The following is a 19,287-nucleotide window of genomic DNA, read 5'->3' as shown; positions in this document are numbered from 1 at the left end:
GCAGGCACCACCTTTTGAATGTCCCACATAACCATCAATAAAAGGTCCTTAAAATTCTCCTTTTGTGCAGTGTGCATTTGATCATGGTAGTTTCCCAAATGCTGAATTCCTTATATGAAGTCAGGTTTGTCTCCCCCTCATTCTCCAGGCAATCTGAACTATAAATGATTTTCATTATCAGTTGTCAAGTCTTCATACAGAAGAAAAGTCATAAAATAACCCCAAGAGAAAACACTTGAAGTGACCTTGTGAATGAGAAAGACCATGATTTATTTTTGATAACAGGATGATTTTGACTCTAATATGTGGTTGCCTTCAGCCCCTATGGTCATCTCAAGGGTGCTATATGGATTCTCTATTAAGCTAGTTTAACAAAGACAGGCAGAGAAATATCCTTGCACTAATAAAAAGAAAATGATGGCCCAAGTCAACATTAAGTCTAGTCAGCCTTTTAAAATATTTTCAGACCTGTCAAAGTAAGTGCTTTATTATAAATGGAACTTATATTGAGATATAATTGAAAAAAAATTTTAAAAAGGAAAAAAGCCCAGAGAGCACCTAAATATCCTTTCATTGTTTTCTTCAGATCATTCCATTAGATGTATCATTTCTAATGTACTTAAACTGAGTAGGCTGTGCAAATCATGGGGTAATCTCAGTGGCTCAAACAAGCAGACTCAGCCCACTGTCCCTTCCCCAGGCAACAAGTTACTTCCAGTTAAGCTTACATGGGATCCCAAGCAGCACCAGTGTGATGGAAAGCAAGGGTGTCAGAACTCCACAGATCACCTGGCTGCTTATGCCCTTTTTTGACCCACAGTTTTAGAGGAAAGCCTTCTCCTTCTAGCAGAGAAGGTTGTGAAAATAATCCTTTTTAAAAACACTTGTGTTGATCTTATTTGTGTTTGGAGAAAGTATCACATATGGGCATGGGATTTCCCCTTGGGAATCTACCAGCAAAATAAATCCTGAAGACACACATTGATCAAGGGAATGAATTCAGTGTGTGCCCTGCTTTCTTGGATAATGACAATGTCATGACATTTTGCTTTCTAGGGAAATAATGATCTCTCTCTTCCTTAAGTGACTGAGCCAAAACCAGCATAACCTAAATTATTTCTTGGAAAACTTTCAGTATTTTCTCTTTATATGCAATAAGATGGCAAAGTCTAGCCCATGCTTTTTTTTATCTGTAGAAATGTACAACTGAGTCACTTCTAACTTCAGGCAGCAATGCCAGTGCTACACATGTATCCATTCAAAGGAAATTATTTTCTGTAAATTTCAATATTTTGATGCTTTTGTTGTGCTGTCAGGAGACCTAATAAGACTGACTAGCAGGCAGAGCATCTTAGTGCCTGTTAGAGCCTCTTTATTCTGTTTTTGTCTCCAGTCCTGAACCTCTGTTGAATGTCCATGTATTTCTAAATATTTCTCAAAGGTCCTTCCATGGATGACCTTGCAGAACCTGCTGCCTTTCCATCTTTCTGGCAGGTATGCCCTGAACATTTCTGTGCCTGTCACTCCTTTTCACCACTCTATGACCTAGCATGTTCTACAGGGTCCTTTTCAGCAGTTTTGAATCAGACTCCACTCTTCTTTCAACTAATGTACAAAATCAGACTCCTTCTGGGCCCATGGGTAATCTTCAAGGACTATGGACATCAGGATTTGGTTTCAGGACTTGCCTGATTCATACTTTTCCTTCTTTCTTCCTTGTGTAAATCTGCATTTTTGTCTTTGTTTCTGTTATTCATTTCTCCAATTCTTTTAAGCAAATTTATGTACTTTAAGTTCTCTAGTACTATTTTCTACAAATTTTAGCAGCCACTAGCATCTGCCTCTGTATTTGAATTGTATAGAGCATTTCAGACTAAACTGGGATAAGAAAAGCTACAGAAAGTAAAGTATATTGGAAAGATTTGTGTTGGTTTTACACTGTGCTGAACTTCTTCCCTACCACAGCTCAAGAAATAGAAGGCAAATCCAGAAAAAAATCTCATTAAATTGTGCCAGACTACTTCTTAGACACTGTTTTATATTGCATGGACATAAAGTCCATTTCTTTCATTGCTTTTTACATTTCGTAATTTTGTTTACTCCTGTAAGGAGTTCCTATTCCATGTGAAGGCTTATAGGAAGAACATTCAGAGTGATAATGAGGCCAGCAAATCTATGTTAAATTAACTTGAGAAAACTATGATGTTGTTGTAGCAAGACTGGGTTTTCAATTAAATGTGATTAAGAAAATAACTACTACCTTACAATTGAAGTCTAGCATCAGAATATCTCAGATTTCAGAGAAACATCACAGGTAAAAAAAGAATACAGAATGCCTTTTGTGGTTGTTGCTGTTGTTATTAGGGAATCTCTCTTCTCAAAAAATTCTGGGTTTTATTTTTTTGCATGGTTTTTCCAACACATTTAATTTCAGACAAGCTAGACAAGGAATGTCAGATCAGGCTCCAAAAATTAAAGTGTGATAAAATATATTTGTCAAGATCAGTTTAATTAGACCAATTGGCATTGCACCAAGACCCATATGGGAAATACAATTTTATCACCAAGAGCTCCAGAAGAGTAGACCAATTCTCTGTCTGACCTACCTTTCCACCTAGGAAAACCAATAATATCAGCAATAATGGTTTCATATACCTGTAAAAATAGCAAGCACACTTAGGTAAAATAAAAATAGACAAGTGAATCTGAAGCTTCACCAACATAGGCTTTTAGTGCTGAAAGTAGCCAGCATTTCCAAGCTATTGGGAACGCAGTGCCACCCCTCCACCCCTTACACTCTTGGTACCATGCAGGGCTCTCACACATGCATGACATCTGACAATCACAACAGGTAACAACAGGCACAGCCACACTTGAGTTTAGTCAACATTATATTTAAAAATCCCTTTTACCAATGGAAAAAAATATATAAAAATTGTAACTCTTGTGTGGTCTAAAGGTTATCACAATTATTGGTTTATAGATGATTTTATTGGCTAGCAGCTTCTCATTTCAAGTAGATTTATAAAATTCAAATCATCGTTCATTCAAAATTCAGATCATATCACATCTTACTAAGACTGAAGCTATTAAATAAAACCTTGAAAAATTGCTTGTAATTAAAACATAAGTGGAATCTTAGCTCAAGCTTTGAAATGAAACAGTAACCAACCTGTATTTTTATAGAATTTTTTGCTTTCAACCTATAGTTTACCACATCTGCTTAAACTCCTTTCCAAAGCTGTACAAAAGCTGAGCTGTTAACAGTTTATTGTTGAGTAAACTCTATTATTAAATTATGCATGTGTTTTTTCCTTCACCTAGGAAGTCTGTTTTATAGATTTCAACTTTTTTTTTTATTTGCATGGTGATTTATATGCATCAGTCATAAAAATAAATTATGTAGTTCATATAAATGACCTGAATACTATTTTAAGGATCACTCAAAATGTGGGATTGGGAAGTTGTATTTCAGATCACTACCTTCAACATATAATAGGCATCAGTTCTGGTTACAAAAAATGTAGAGTACATTAGAACAGTAAAAAAAGGATGAGGAAAGTGCCTTTATTAGCTTTCCCATGTTATAGATTCAAACCTGAGAAAATTACAGCCTCGGGTGTACAGAGGGCCACCATTTTAGGGACGAAATTATGACCCCGTGAAGTGTGTCCAGCCAGCAGGAAAACTCATTACTCACTTCTGAAAACTGAAGTATTTGGCTCAAAGTCACCCTGAGAGTCAATAAAGCAGCCAGGTAGCAATCCATGCTTCCCTCACCCCAGTCCAGCCTGCAGAGTAAAATTATCTTCCCAGTTAAATACAATATTGAACCCCATTTGCTGTTCTTTTTCCTGACTAAGGTTGTTTGCACTGTCCCTTACAACAACCACTGTAGATGCAGCCAAGAGCAGTGGTACTTCCAAAGACCTGTATAATAAAATAGTAAAATATTCACCAGGTATGCTACTGCTGTTCTTTGCCTTACCAGGGTTGAAAAATCCAGAATGGGTAAATTCCAGTGTTTGCTTAGCATTTTGTTGGGACACAGTGCCAACAATTATTTGAATCCATTAAATGAGCCTGAGGTTGTTGTCTGGCACAGGCAAACAGGCATGGAATATCTCACATTCACCTTGCTAAGTTCTCATGCTCTCTGAAACAAGGTGGCCACAGGCACAATTTATTGCAGGGATTATCCCTGGCTCATCCTGGTACCCAAACCATACCTGGGAATAAGGAAGGCATTAGTTTGCCAGGTCAAAATCATGTTCAGGTCCTTCCCTATTAGCAGATCTCTACCTGCCCTGGCCTCCTGCAGGCCCTTTCTTCAGGGGTGAATTTTTGTCCAAGCTAAAGAAAGATAATTGCCCTTTATCTCAAATTCCTAAAAACACTAATGGATCAAATAGTAGCTGCAGCAATGTAATAACTTGATTCCTTCACAGTCACTAGGAAATCAGGTTTTTTATTCACACTCCTTTCACAGTTTTTGAGAAAAAACCAGATCTATAATTTTTGGTGCTTCCAAATATAAAGAAAAGAGTTGTGCCGCAACATGGCCATTAATAATGAAAAAAAATTGCCAAAATATTTAGTTTCTCAAATCATAGGGACCCAAATTAAACTACCCATAGAAAGGTAAAAATTCTTTGGTTTCAGAGTGGGAGGAAAGGCATACATCAGTTTTGATCTCGCTGGCACCTTCCATGTACTTTCTGTTACTCTGCATTTCCAGTGCTGCTATTCATGGCCGGGGAGGGGGTGCGGGGACAGAAGAAAAAATACAGAGAAAGCAAGACGTTTTCGTCAGTCTGATAAGAACAAAGAACTCACATCCACATGGAGAGGCTGCTTTTTATAACAAACACACCTCCTAAAAGTTAATTACTTTCCATTTGATACAGGAGGAGTGACTGGAGGCGCTGCCGAAACACACAGTGCCATCTAATGGAGGAGCCACCGCGTGTAACCCGAGCATCCAGGCGGGGAAAAACAAGTCCACACTGGATCTGTGTCAAGCCACAAGCACACCAGGAATTTTTCAACCAATAGATGATTCCTGACAAAAACGTCATCTCTAAGTTTAGCATTTTTCATTATCAGGCTGCATACGTGTGTAACTGCAGCAAAACCCAGGGGCTGAGGCTGCATTCTCTTCTTTGGGGGTGCACTATAGCAGGGTACCAGAGGAAAGCACACCAACACAAGCTGGTGACACATTCTAAAACGTGCCAGACACCTACAGAAGGGTGGAGGAAAAAGAATTAAGCTTCAGTGTTGCTCTCGTCTCCCCCAGAATCAGCCCTCCCACGAGGCAGTAACAGCACACAGCACCCTGCCATGGGTGCCTCTGCTCAGGGCTCTTGCAAGATCCACCATGGGCTGCAACTCCACATCAGAAAAAAAGTGGTTCCTTCTATAAATACAATTTGTGGGAATGAAATGGTAATGAAAAGTCCTTATATGGTTTTTCAAACCCAAACCATGTCATAGCTGGGAGGGGATTTGCAGGAGGTGTTAAATTAGACAGTTATTTTTAACTGCGGCTGGTTAAAAAATAAAGAGAGAGATTAAAAAAAATAAAAAAGGAAAAAGAAAGAATGTCTGCATTTTTAATAGATAACAAAAATTACAATGGTACTTGTATTCCAAAATCCTCAAGCCTTAGAAAAATATCTTAGGAAGGCAATACAAATTGAAGTTCATTATACAAATAAAAAGAATGCTGAACATTCATATGACAGACACAAAAAAAGGCCAAGAAATAAACTTTTCTCAGTGGAAGATTTGTTAAAAATACCTCTATATTAGAATGATACCAGAAGACTAATTTTGAGGCAATTTTAATCCTTGATTCTCTAATTATTTTAGTCTTTGAAATTTCAAAGTATAACTGCATAGGGTAAAATAATTTGGCATTTTGAAAGTGCATAATATCCTCCTGATAGTTAGCAGAATGTTTTTCAAATTCATATGGCGAGATACATAATGATATCAGCATATATGACTAACATGTAACTCACACCTGGGCTGCCACATCCTTCTAGAAATTATAAGGAAGCTCTTTATTTCAAAGAGCTTCCCTAACCTTAGAGTCCAGTGATAATATATTTATATGCCACATTTTATTCAAGGCTGATTAAATCCATATTTACTTTCAAAATTAAGCTCAAAGCACCACAATTATACATTTTGTATGCATACATGTACAAAATAGTCTTTAGTTGTTTCACATCTCTTGTACCCTGAAAGTACAAACCTGAATGTTTCAGCCCTGTTTTTCTTTTCCTTTACAGATATGAGGAAATTAGAATTCAGCAGAAAATTAGAAGAAATTTTCATGTAAAAAAATTCATTTCATAAATATATAATAGATAAGGATCACAGAATCATTGGGTTGGCTAAAAAAATTCTATGGATTTTATAAATATTTGAGGCCTAAAAATGGCAAGGCAGTTTAAAATAAACTAAAACCAAATGTATAAATGCCTTCAGTGTAACTGTGAATTCAACAGCAAACTATGTTATTATTGACTGAAATAGAACTCTGTCTTTTTTACATTAATAAAGGCACATGTTCAACCATAGTAAAGAACTGTATGTTCCCGTGTGTCTTTCTGCATGACTCATTGTGTTAGAGATAAAGTGATGTTAAAGTAATTTAACCAGTCCATGAGGCTGCAGCTCCTGTTTACCCTAAAACTCATTCTCACATCATCCTTCCCACTTGGCCAGCACAGGGATTCTCCAGTAACGTGGTTGCCCCTACAAGGATTCATGCCACATACCCACTGGTACATGGCATGAATCCACTGGGAACATTTGCTTCATTGCTGGTATCACCAGTTGATTTGGGGTTTTTTTAATCATTCCCAGTACTGGGAAATTGTCCCTTAGTAATCAAGACTAGACAGTGTTTTCTTGGGATTTTCCAGAGAATTGTCAATGGAGGGATGAGAAAGAAACCATAATAACATGAAGTTTCTTGGCATTAGTAGGCTGACTCTGGCTTAACTTCACTTGTGAATTCTCTATCTCCTATCCCCCGCAGCACAGGGGGATGGGGAATGGGTGTTGCAATGAGTTCATCAGATGTCTCTGACACTCCCTCCTCCTCAGGGGCAGGACCCCTCATACTCTTCTGCTGGCTGAAGTTCTTTACAAACTGCTGCAGTGTGGGTCCCTTCCATGAGGTGCATTCCTTCAGGAATGTGCTCCATTGTGGGTTCCCCCAGGGTCACAGCCTCCTTTGGGCACCTCCTTTGGGGACCTGCCTCCTCTGGTGTGGGGTCCTCCACAGGCTGCAGGCAGGTTCTGCTCCAGCAGGGATCTTCGTGGGCTGCAGGGGCACAGCTACCTCAGCATGGTCTCCACCACGGGCTGCAGATGCATCTCTGTTCTGGCATCTGAGGTACCTTTGCCCCCTTCTTCTTCACTGACCTTGGTGTCTGCAGGTCTGTTCCTATCACAGATTCTCACTCCTCTCTGGCTGCTTCTGTGCAGTAACAACTTTCCCCTTCTTAATAAGTTAGCACAGAGGTGCTTCCACTGTCACTGATGGACGCAGCCGGCAGCAGGTCCATCTTTGAGGAAGCTGGACATGGGGAATCTTCTAGCAGCTTCTCACAAAACCATCCACCAACAAAAGCTTTTCCTCACAAACACCACAGCCTCCTTTTCTTACCTCCACCCTCCCACCCATCCCAGGTAGGGATGTCATCTTCTGTTCACTCTGGGCAGATTGGCTTGCCTTACCAAACACAGTTTTCACAAGAGACAAGATGTATGGAATAGGATGCACCATACAATATTTCCACCAAACCTCTCCCTGGTACAGCCTTGCCATCATGCAGAGCTGTACAGGACAGGGAAGAGGTGCTGGAAGGCAGTTCTGCCTCAGCATTACTGCTCACCACAGAGCCCTGGCATGCCTGTGCCACATGCTATCTCCAGTGTAGGTAGCCAGCCACCCAGCCCTCTGCTGTGCCCCAGCCCAGGCATGCAGAGCAGTCCCCAGTACCAGGCATGGAACACAGGCACTCTGTGTGCCACTGCAGCTCAAAGCTCACTGCTGGTGGAGATGCTTCACCTCTGCCAGCAGAGGTTACTTTTAACATGGTGACACATTCACCAGGGATGGTTGGCTTGGATGGATGATCTAGTGGTCAGTGCTCCTGCTTACTGATTTAACAATGAGCTGGCCAGAAGATCGAGTGGCTTTCCCTAAGTGACTCAGTAAGCCAGGGCCACACTTCTTATTAACACCCAAAGTATTTCCTACTACCACCTTTAGCCCTGAATAGCAAAGCTGCCTTTCCAGAAAACAAATATGCGAAACCTATTGTAAAGTACATTAAATTTCAATGAGTGAACAAACTGTGTAGAGTGTGAAAGTGCAGAACATTGACAGATAAATCTTGAAAGAATAAAAGACAAGGGGTGTTTAAAAAAACAAAAATATAAAATTCATACTGTTATCTATTTTAGAAAGGGACATGAGATAGTTTTTCAAGATTGGAGATGAAAAAGCTACATTGATCCACATTTATCCTCGATTACTTCTGGGAGATGAGGGTTCAGCTTCTTGTTTCATCTGCAGAATTCTTTTATGAAAAGTCAATTAAATTTTCTCTTGGTTGAAACATTGTACCTTTTAGTAAAATCTCTGTCCCTTGCTGCTCTATTTCTCAGATTCTCCACTGTAAAGTCAAGATAATGAATGTTTCCTTTTCTCCTACCCTTTATCTGAAATGGCTTTCAAGTTCTGAGGAAGCACATCATACAAAGTGACTAACAGGAGAAAGCCCTATTCTCAGCAACTCCTCTAGACACTACTAGGGAGTTCAGAATATGAAAGGTTGCAAAACTCTTCCTTAATAAAACAGAGGTTAACAAGACCATAAACCTCTATCTGTAAGTTCAAACGTTCTTTCAGTATTACTGCAGTGATAAATAAAACATCCCCAGCATTAAAGTTCCCATCATTTAGGCTTTCCTCTTGATGTTTGCAGTGTGTTTATCAAACTAAAGAGTTCATAAAGGAGTCCCAGGCTCCAACTATCAAGTCAATACTCTTCCCCGTAAACACAACATCAAAAAGCCAAACTGTTTTAAATACACAAGACTATAAAGTTTTCTTTTCATTTGTTATCTCTCTTGCACCTGCTCTAAATAAGTCTTAGCTTAATTGATGGTCTCTAAACAACCAGTGTTTATATTCACTTTGGAGCTGCTTCAGAAGGAAGATAATAGTCACTGTTTGTTTTCCTTCTGTATCCTGGGTGTCACTCAGAGCCACATTGAATGGAAACTTGATTTCCATTGCAGACACCGCCAGGAGAGTCCTGCACCCACCACAGACATTGTCTGACTCTGGTTAACAATTCACATATTAACCATGCTACTCTACCTACCTTTTATGTTTGAGCATTTTTATTGCATTCCAGTAAACCCAACCACCTTCAGGCAACAGCAACATACAGGCTAGTAAACCCTGGCCCGAGGTCAACCACTCCTGCACCAGCTCTCTGGGGCTGTCACCCAAGGAAGTGAACTATTTTTGTCCCTGGGGTTTCACTCCCCTGAACTCACAGGATGGACCATGGAGTTGGTCTGCACCTCATGGTCCTAGGGGCAAATAACCCAGGAGCACTGTATTTAGTGGGACCTGAACTCTGCTTCCCCACTCCTGGCATCATACTTCCTCTGAAGAGTTAGAGCATCTTGTCCTCCATGGCCCAGGCTCCCAGAGTGGGTCACAAGGAGCAGGAGACAATCACAAGCTTTGAATATACTCTTTACACTTTGAACCTGAGTCTGCAGAGGACTCAACAGGATAAGAAAAATTAATGTTATGTTGAATGATACACCATGAAGAGGAAAAGAAAATGGAGAGGCCCTGCCTGATGTTTTGATAGGGGGAATTTTCATATCAGTTTAATCATTCATTCTTCAGTAGGAATCAAGTTCAAAAAAGAAGGAAAACAAAAAAAAATGTAAAATTTTAGCTCATCTGTGACAAAAATGTAGCAATCTCTACAGAATGTTAATGCTGCAAAATATAAAATATTCCTTTTATTACTCAGTGTGCCTCATCTGTGCAGATGGACTCTCTTGTTACCCCAGTGGTCAAGTTCAGCGGACAACCCCCTGAGTAAATAGCACATGGGAAGCTGGGGAGCAGTTGCACCTTGGAAGATTTCCATCAGCCCAGGAGAGGTGCAGAGAAGACAGGCACCAACAGGCTCAGTGCTTGCACAGCTCAGACCTTGAACTTATATGCACCCAAAAAGACAATAGGGACCTTCATCCCGAGCTGAGGGCTCATCATGCAATGATGAGCCAAAATACTGTCAGGAATGATCTCTCAAAAGTGGGACAGGCAAAGGCGTCTTGGCACAGCCCAGCTGCATCTCTCTTGAACTTCAGCGATGCTTCTACGGCACCTCCTTATGGCCAGACACCACTTCTCAAGGGAAGATGGATGGTCATTCACAACACATTTCTGTACATGCATCGTTTGTTAAATTTACTTCTCTATTTAAAAACAAACACCTCTCTTTAACAAAGAAGAAATTAAGACCTACAATATTTAAATTCCCAAAGAAAGTGTGAATCCCAGGAAAATTGTGATTTCCAATATCAGGTCATGGTTAAGGTAACGTTTTCATCACTGCAGAGTTACAGTTTCTCAAGTACATGTTTCTCAACAACACATTTTCTAGTATTATCAAAGAAAATGCAGTGATACCTAGATAGTATGCCTCATTTAATGCCAGCATCCTCTCTTAAGAAACACTTCCCACAGAATGATGGGTGTGCAGAATACTTTGCAAGAGTTCACTTAATTATCTATCAAATCTACCCTTCCCTAACTGGGAGGTAAGTGACAGGCAGTGTCATTTCACTCACAAAATGACAATTTTGAGAAAGCATGCAAATGAAAGTACAGATATTGCCAAAAGTATGCCTACTTAAAAAGTGCTTTTTAATGAATGCAAAAGAGACCAAAAAGCTTCTTTCCCAAAAGGGTGCTGTTATTATTTCCCTTGTGATCTGAGTGAAAATATGAGAAAATAGTGATTTCAGCTGTGAGGTTTTTGTGGTTTAGATAAACATTCTTGCTGTTAGGGAATTGATGTCTGACAAATTCCATTCCTTGATTTATCACATTTCACACAAAAATTCATCTAATTGCATATTGTTATTTTTTGCATTTACAGTACTATCATTGTGGCCCACCATGATTACAGCACCTGTGAAACTCAGTGCCTGGGGGAAAACTACCTTAATACCGTCTCCTTTCTATTAATGGAGTAATTCAATATGTTTACCTTCCTCAGCACTGTCATTTTATACAGCCAAAGCTACATATTTCCTGCTGAAACACTGCAAGAAACATTCTTACATTGTGCTTATTTAATATGCTGGGTAATTCGCAGGGGAAAGAAAAGTATTTAAAAAAAAATAAAGGGATACTCATTTTCCTTTCAGGCAGAAAATCCTTTTTACTACTTATTATGTTTTTATTTTAAATATTTAAATAAAGTCCCTCTTTTCTACAGTTTGGTGGGTACTTTAATAAGAAATTAGAAATCAAATTTATCAAGTTTATTAGTAAGGATTTCCATATTGATTCAGTTACATTTTATTTTTTGATAGTCATCCTCACAGCCTATGAAACTTACAGAACTTCCTGTTATGATAAATATACAGAACTTGTAAAAGACCAAAGAAGCATGGAAATTTCATTTGTTTCCCTCATTAAGTAAAGATTCAAATACTGCATTTTATTGTGCATGCACAGCTTCTCTTTCTACTCAGTGGAACTGAGGGCCAAGTCACATCCCTATTTATTCTAAGATCTTATTCAAACATAATTCAAAGCATATCTTTCCTCTACAACTCTATAAACAATGAAAAGAATTGTCAGCTTTAGTTTTCAGGCTTTAAAACAGATCACTGACTTGACAGTGCTTAGAAAGTGTGCTAAAAAATGACTAATGTTACAGCTTTAAAGAACATGCTTTCAGAATCTCCTTGTTGTCTTACAATCACACTGCAAAAGGGCTAAAATCAAAGATGACTACCCAGCAACAAATATTCCTCTTGAATCTGCTTATCTAGATTTTATCCATTACAACTGCTACAATTTAACTGAGCAAAATGATGTCATTTAATGAACACAGACATAATCAAAATCTATCTGCTTTTTTATTTTTGAAAACCCCAAACCGATAACAATTCAAAGGGTAGAAGGGAAAATAGGAAAATATATGGAAGATGGCCTGCTTGTGAGGCAGATTTGGACTTAAAGGAATCTAAAGTTAGTTACATAAATATAGGAGTCTCATTTTCACTTTAAAATAAGCTTCTAAAAGTGTTTTGTCCTTGGCTGAAGATAGATATCAAAGTGCTTATGAATGGAAAAAACTGCTAATATTAAAAGACTGTTCAGCTGGGCTCCACCTCAGCAGTTGCTTTCCTTCTTTCACTGATGCACACACAAACCTATGTACTCACATCTGCACATATTATTTACTTTTTTTTAAGAGTGCAAATCAAAAGATTTGGCTACATCAAGACAAGGATGATGCCTGAATCTTCTGCAGATGAGTAGCTCAATCCTACAAAGTATGGCTGTTGTGGATTAACACCAGTGGGCAGATAAGAACCACACAGTCACTGGGCACCACTCAGGTGCCACCCTCACTGGGATGGGGGAAGAAGAAAGAAAAAAAAAGACAAACCAACGAGAAAACACAAGATCGTGTTTAACAAATAAAAAATATATATTTGAATAAATGAAAGAAAAGGGAGAGGGAGACTAGAGAAAACAAGCAACGCAAAAGCAATCACTCACCACTTCCTTTGGGTAGACTGATGCTTACAGAGTTCCTGAGCTAAAGATGGCTAATTCCCTATATCTTACTATTTTCTCTTTTATTGGGAGGCATGAATGTATATGCCATGGGATATGTCTTTTGTTGGTTCAGGTCATTTGCCTGGTTGTGAACCTTCATCCTCCATCTATTCACCGGGGTGTCAGAGTGAGAAACAGAGCAGACCTTGATGCTGTACAAACATTGTTCTGCACCAGCTAGAGTATTAAGAGTGTTATCTGTTCTATTTCAGTCAAAATTCTGAAACACAGAGCTGCTATGAAAGAAAAATCTATTCTATTCTAGCCAGGGCCAGTGCAAAGGTATAATTACTTTCATCAATCCTGAGTTATGTTCAGAAGAAAAAGAACAAAAAGAAATGTCTCCTAAGGCATAACAAATGCTGACAAGCAGCTGAGCTGTTATGTTTGTTAGTTTTTTGGCAGTAGACTGTACCTTTCTCTATTAATTTAGAGGGACCAAAACACCTAGCCACTTCTGCAAATGTTCACTTTGATTACACCATTCCCAAACTTTTACAGGCAACCTGGGTTTGTGTATTTTTCTAGAGACATAGTACATATCACTAGGAATTCGGAGAGGGCTTACTTCAAGACAATCTTTCTTATCTGAGAGACTTCATAAAGCATATGCCTGCACATTTGGGATATAATTTTGTGGTGTTGCAACTGATGCAGCCCATTCCCTGCTCTAATAGGTAGGACACTTGCAGAATTAACAGCACCAGACTCCAACCTTTCCCCGGCCAACCTCAGGACAAAAATCATCATGTGCTTACACAATTTACTTGAGGCAAGTTTGGAATTATAAAAATGGCAAGAGCTGAAATATGACAGTTTCTAGACATAGTTACTCCTATTCAACCTCACTGACACATGGAGAATTTCACTCAGTCTCTGCTGGCATCCCTAGTATTGCTGTTGAGCAAGGAGAACTGGGTCAAACTGTTACTTCATGGAGAAACAGATATATTTGTAAGAGTCCTGCCAAATTTCCCACCTGAGGTCTAAAAGGAGGTGTTGATGGAAGATGACCTGGAACCATTTCCCTTTGCTAAGTGGTCAGGGGAAAAGCAGTTATCACTCATCATTTTTTTCTTCTGTAGAAGGCCCTTGCCTACGAGCCTTCCCTCTTCTCACCTGCAGCTGAGGGAGACCTGCCTGTTCACCTTGGAGAGAGCAAAAAGAACATATCCAGCCGTCTCTTACCTATCCTACCACCAGCACTTGTACTTTTCTCCTTTCCTGAAGTATCTCTTAGCTGAACCCAGCAGTAGAAATAGATAAAACCTTTCATATGCTGCTGCCAGAGCTAAGGTGAAGAACAGATGCTTAATGGAAGGAGCTAAAGCTGATCCCATCAAGTAAATGACAGAGAACAATGACGATCCAGAAGTTCTGAGTTTAAAAATACGGGACAAAAAATGTGAAGAAGCAGGGAAATAATGCAACTAATAAATTCTAGGAGATCCAAGGAGATGGAGTAGTTTTCCCCAGATGGGTACAAGGGAGTTGCTACCCACAGCAGAAGATTTCTGGAGGAGGCTTGGATTGAAGTAATTTGCACATATCAAGTAACAAATTTCTAAATTGCAAATTTGGCAATGACATCACAGATTTAGGAAGCTGGTCTACCACTAAAGAGGAAAAAAATCCCTTATGGTACATTTGCATTTTATAGAACATAAAAATATTTATTTTCTGAGATAACAGATATGTAGGTCCAAAAGGATTAAGTGCCCTACTCATTTTACTTAGAAAGCCACAGTTACAAAGAAATTGAGACTGCAACAAGAAAGAACCCTTACCTTTAAACTTGTTACTTTGTTGGCACTCACAATTCCTATTTCAAAAATACATTCCTAGGCACCAGTGGGGGAGTCTTGACAGACTCCCAGAAAAGGCAGAGAGCCAACTTGTAGTTATTTTAAAGAATGCATCAGTTGTCTACAATTTTGCACCCTGGTACAGATCCTGTTTGTCTGAAAAGGATCCAGGCCATGTGAAAACGTTGGACAGAGTCCAGAGTTTTGCAGACTAAAAGCACATAATTTTACAACATTCCACCTCAAATCTTGCATGAAAATGCTGGTTAGCAAATTGTGATAGGTAAAGGGAGGCAAGCAACTTTTAACATAGTCAAAACATTTTTGGGTCAATCTCAAGACTGTGGGAAGAGCAATATCAGCACTGTGGGAAGAGCAAAATGGAAAAGTAACATCTGTAAAATATTTTGTGTTCTAGTCTTCCTGCATCCTTGCAGTGACACTTTACTCTGGTACACATACAGGGAGGTATTGCTCTATATTTTCAGTTTACAATGCATAAGCTCCTTGCCATCTCTTCAAAATTCAGATGAACAAAATCATCTAGCTGCACATAGGGTCTGTTAATCTATTCTGCAACACTGTTGAGAATCAAATATGAGGCTACAGTTCTAAGAAGACCTTCTTACATGATTACTTTTATTGCCATGAGCAGACCTACTAACCTACACAGGACTATGCTATACAGCCAAGTTAAGCAAGTGAGTAAATGTTTGCAAGTTCAGAGCATTAGATCCCTGTTTTGGTCCTCATGACCTAACATAGCAAGTAATATTCACAATAAAATTGAGTCCTTCTCAGTTGTTAGACACTGAAACTTTGTGTGCAAGATAGGTAATTTCTTTGCACCACTCAGTTCTGAGAGAAAGTCCTTTAATGCTGTAAAACCGGCCAGTGATGTGAATTCATCCCAGACAGCTTATGTGCAGGCACACTTGGTGTAGGCACAGCCCCCCATTGCAGTGGGAGTGGCATGATACTCTCCTCAGCATGACCATACATGCACACAGCTGAAAGACAACAGGTAAAGCTGCTACATTCAAACAATCTCATTCCTAATAGGCTACAAGCCTTGCTTAGCCAGAGGTCAAGTTTACCAAATAAACAGGCTTTTAGCAAAGAGTGATCAGGTTCATTAAAAGAGGGAATTACAGCCTGAGCAAAAACAACATCTGCATAACCAAAGACAAATGCTCAGGGCCCCAGACAAGGAGACAGGCTGACAAAGCTGTGGATAAATCAGGATGCCATCCTATTCCAAAGAAAGGACTCAAAAGAGACATTGGTGCCCTGTTATTAATCCAGTCACTTTTGAGTGGTAGACCATAAGAGTAAAGCTGGTAGTTCACATGGTTAAGGGCCCCCACATTAAAAGCCATTTGAACTTGTTCCAACAGCATTGTATAAGAAGCTGCCAGTTGTACCAGTCTGACATAAAACAAGGTCCCTTCATCTTCCCTTATAGAGCAGTTGCTGCAGAGCTATTTGCCTTATAGGACCACATTTGCCTGCTTCATCATGCCATAATTCCAACAGACTAGGGTATTTTTAAAAGTGACTGCAAAGAAAGGAGGCACAGGAAAAATTGCTTTTTAGGCAAAATACTTTATATCAACAAAGTTAAAACTAGACAAAAAGGTTTTCCTTTCAGAAATGCTTCATTATACATCTAGGTAAATTTATGGTGCTCTGAAGTAAAGACAGCAGAAAGGAAGACTCACTCACTTCAGACTTTGATAAAATATTTACAAAAGTAATTTCAGATGTGTGCTCTAAGTTCTTCTGACAAAAAAGAACTTAGATGATTGTACAAAATACAACATTAGAAGCTACTGGGAGCAACTCAAAGCAGCCAGAGACTGGGTCACTTATTCAAGACATGACAGACTCAGGGTTAAAATCCCATATCAGAACAAACTCATATGCACTTTTGAAGCCAGATTCTCTGTTCCTCCTCCACACCCTCCATTTTAATGGCTGTTCTTAAGAAGAGAGCCTTTTAATTAACAGAGGTATTGTCAAAATTAATCAATTCTTCCAAGAAAATGTTTTGACCAACTCATGCTTTCAACCAGTAACAGTAGATGAAAAAATAATAAGAAAACACAAACCAGAAATAAACAACTCACAGGGGCTTCAGCAAATATGGAATATGGCTATTTGCCATATTTCTGAGTAAGTGGCTGAGATGTTCTTTATAGACAAGCTACAAAGCCCACAGTGGGTTCTAATGTCACCCCATGTAATAGGGAAAAAAGTTGATAGATGTGGTGCCTCTTTTTCATCACACAGACTATTTATGTAATTGGTGGGACATTTGCTATTTCAGAGTTTGTTATTTCTTGTGCTTTGAACAGTGATTCCATCCCTAGTTAAACTGGCACACAATTCCCCTGAATCCCAAATGCATACATATTTTCAAATTAAACACAACAACAATTAAAAAAAAAAAAACTCAATCTGAAAATTCTGTAACAATAGAGTTGGAGGAAATAGTTCATTTATCTGAATGCTGTAAATTTGGCACAACCTGGTGCTTCTGCATCAGCACAACTGTCAAAATGCAAGTCAGAATTGAGACATGGAAACTCTACCATGTCATCACATCCACACCACTGCTCCTCTCAGATCTGCTTTCTGAAGAGCCTTCAAATATTTTGCAGACCTCATTTGCCAACAGTTGAGTACACAGTGCTTCACCACTTCCCTTGAAAGAGTACTCCATAAATGTGAGTCATAAACTGAAGAGGAATTTATAATTGGATACAGATCTCTCCCAAAAATTGTCACACACCATATATTAATTTCTGCTTGCTGATCAGTGCAGTATGAAAGCTTCTGTAATACTCATTCAGCATCTTCTTTAATACACGATAGGATGAAATACTCTAAATAATTCCTCTTTTGTGCTTTTGAAACCTTTTCAGACAGTTTTATTCCTTATAGCAGATGAACAGTTCACTGCAAAAGCAACACCATAGTACCTATTGTTTCAGTTTATGAGCTTGCATTTTAATTCTAGAACAACATATATGGTGAAGAATCTCTCTTGAAACAGAAACATGTTTTGTCATTGTTGTGGAAGGGCAGAAGAACAAATGTCCTTGTGTTCTATAAGATGTATGAACAGTGGGGTTTAGCACAGCAGTATTCTTCACTTGAGAAGTCAAAAGAAAGTGTACTTACCAATGCAATTGTAAATTAGATTGGAATTATACCTTACATTCGGCAGAAAAAAGAAACATGCTATGGAAGAAAAAAAAATTACAGTCTTAATATTAGATCCCCTATTACTCCAGTCTCCTGCACCTAGGATCTCTTCCTTAAGAATAAAGTTGGAAGTAATTTTGGAGAGAAGCCAGCTGTCTGGAATCCTTTGTCCAAAACTAAGTGTGGGCTTCTAACAAGTCATAACAGAAAAAGGCAAGAATTTTTCACTTTTTATAGTATCTTAAAAGCTCCTTTCTCCCTGCAGTTTCACAGAAACTTAAAAGACAAATTAAATCAAGGCAATTGAGAACAGAAAAGTCCTGCTTCATTTTCAAATGTTCAACAGAACCTATAGTGCTTACCACCGTACATAAGAAAAAAGTTCTACCCATCTGAGAGCACGAGAAAACAGTGGCAGGTAGTGAAAAGTGAATATAAGAAACAATAGAAAAGCTGCCTTCAGCTCTTACATGTATTTGCTTCTGTTGATGAATTTTGATAATACACAGAGATTCCACTATGCACCTGCAAGTTTTAACAATGAGGTCAGTCTCACTTCACATGGACTGTTCTATTAACTTATGTGTTCAGAGCCTTGAAATTTTGTCTTCCCATGAGCCCAGGGTTCTCTGCTCCCCATAGTTCATAAGTTAAGCCCTTTTCCCCCGGAACTGCAGGTAGACTAATATTGCTGCTTTAAAAACACTGATCATTCTGAGAAAGGAACCCTTAGCTGCAGCTGATGTATCACCAGAAAGAATACTCCAAGGGAATTAGACCTTATGATTTCAAGGGCACAGAAGGTCTATTGACCTTGGGAACAGTCTCTCCTAGACAGGAATGTGTAACACTGTTCCAGCACTCTGCTCAACAGATACATCCCCATTCACCCTCTACTGAAAAACAAACAGTACCTTAAATATGAAGCCTAGGAACCAGGGGTAAACAACAGTGACTTCTGCAGAGTCTGCACCAATTACAGTGAAAGACTGATTAATTTGGACAAACTTTGTTTTTTAAAAATCCAAGAAAAACACAAATCAGGTTCTATGCTTATACAAACATCTCAGTACCTGGTTGCTATCTCTACCTATTAATAATTCAAGAGACCCAAGTTCATGTAAGTGCCAGAATCCTATGGAAGCACCTACCTTTACATAGAGCTTTTAAGGCTTTTGAAAGCCTGTTTTGATTTAGTCTTAGTTTTCCACATGTCACATTTGCAGCCTCCATGTGGGTGGAAAAATTCCTTGATTTTTTGGGTCAACATCCTCATAATGTAAAACATAACAGTGACATTGGTTATGCCCACAATCCAGGGTACCCCCTTCCTTTGGTGACAGCTCT

General features: G+C 38.9%; 1 protein-coding gene and 1 long non-coding RNA gene across 2 annotated transcripts in view; one reads left to right on the top strand and one right to left on the bottom strand.

Annotated features, from left to right (window-relative positions):
- The window catches only part of LOC135293492 (uncharacterized), a 31,663-nt gene extending 25,510 nt beyond the window's left edge, over positions 1-6,153 (top strand). Inside the window, exon 3 of the long non-coding RNA XR_010355607.1 lies at positions 4,908-6,153. This is a non-coding gene — a long non-coding RNA (uncharacterized LOC135293492). The remainder of the gene's footprint in view (positions 1-4,907) is intronic.
- The window catches only part of MID1 (midline 1), a 236,795-nt gene that overhangs the window by 207,227 nt on the left and 10,281 nt on the right, over positions 1-19,287 (bottom strand). The gene's annotated exons all lie outside the window — the stretch shown is intronic.

This window comes from Passer domesticus, chromosome 2 (genome assembly GCF_036417665.1).
Source record: "Passer domesticus isolate bPasDom1 chromosome 2, bPasDom1.hap1, whole genome shotgun sequence".
In the NCBI taxonomy this organism is placed as follows: Eukaryota; Metazoa; Chordata; class Aves; order Passeriformes; family Passeridae; genus Passer; species Passer domesticus.
This window is presented reverse-complemented; position numbering and strand designations above follow the sequence as displayed.